Genomic DNA, 982 nt, shown 5'->3' with positions numbered 1-982 from the left:
AACGAGATTCAGAGAATGATGACCTTGATGGTATTCTGGAGAGCATGGCACGTGCATAATGAAATAACACATGATAAACCGGCGCCGCCAACGGAAGCCTCAAGGCGGTTTTTATGCAGCTATGTGGATACTCTGCTTTTGATCAGACAAGCGTCAGGCGCGGATGCATGCAAAGGGAGGAGGTGATCTCCTATTCAGGTAGGAAAACCAAAAACACATGAGACACTAAAACTAAGAAGCAGATAAGAGCTGGGAACGATCAGCACGGGGTCGACTGAAATTGAATGTTGATGGCATCTATCATGAAAGAAATGGTGAAGCAGGTGCTGGGATGATTCTAAGGGACCACGAAGGGGAAGTGATCTTCACATCATGTCGTAGCATCACACGATGCTCGTCTGCCTTGGAGGCGTAGCTTGCGGCTAGTGACGAAGGTATTAGATTAGCGCTTAGCTGGTCGACGGAGGCGATCGACTTGGAGATGGGTGGTAGTCAAGATCAGTGGCGGATCTAGAAATTTTGCTTAGGGTGGGGCAACCAAAATTACTTGATGTATGTATGAGAAAGATTTCCTAGTTTTTTTTTATTTCTCACTAAAGTATGTGCTATGTGAAATGCAAGGGTGGGGCGCCCCACCCTTACACAAGCTGGCTCCGCCACTGGTCAAGATGTTGTTGGCAGAAGGTAAAGAAGCTTCATCCCTAGTACACCTGGTTGGGAGCATTAAGAATAGTTTTGGAGAGAGATATGTTAGTGTTAGGAAGATAGATAGAAGTCAAAACGGAGCTAGTCACTGTCTGGCTCAACTGGGAAGATGTTCAAACCGAACCCAGTTCTGGCTTAGAAGCTATCTTTCCGATTTACTTGACACTATTTGTAAGGATTGTACTTCTTCCATAATTTAATAAAATCTTTCTTGTCCCTACAAAAAAAAGATACATATAAATTTAGACAAATTTGGGTTATCTTTTTACCGTTTTAC

Source organism: Lolium rigidum, chromosome 7 (assembly GCF_022539505.1).
Source record: "Lolium rigidum isolate FL_2022 chromosome 7, APGP_CSIRO_Lrig_0.1, whole genome shotgun sequence".
Taxonomy (NCBI): domain Eukaryota; kingdom Viridiplantae; phylum Streptophyta; class Magnoliopsida; order Poales; family Poaceae; genus Lolium; species Lolium rigidum.
The sequence above is the reverse complement of the archived record's forward strand: the minus strand, read 5'-3'. Positions refer to the sequence as shown.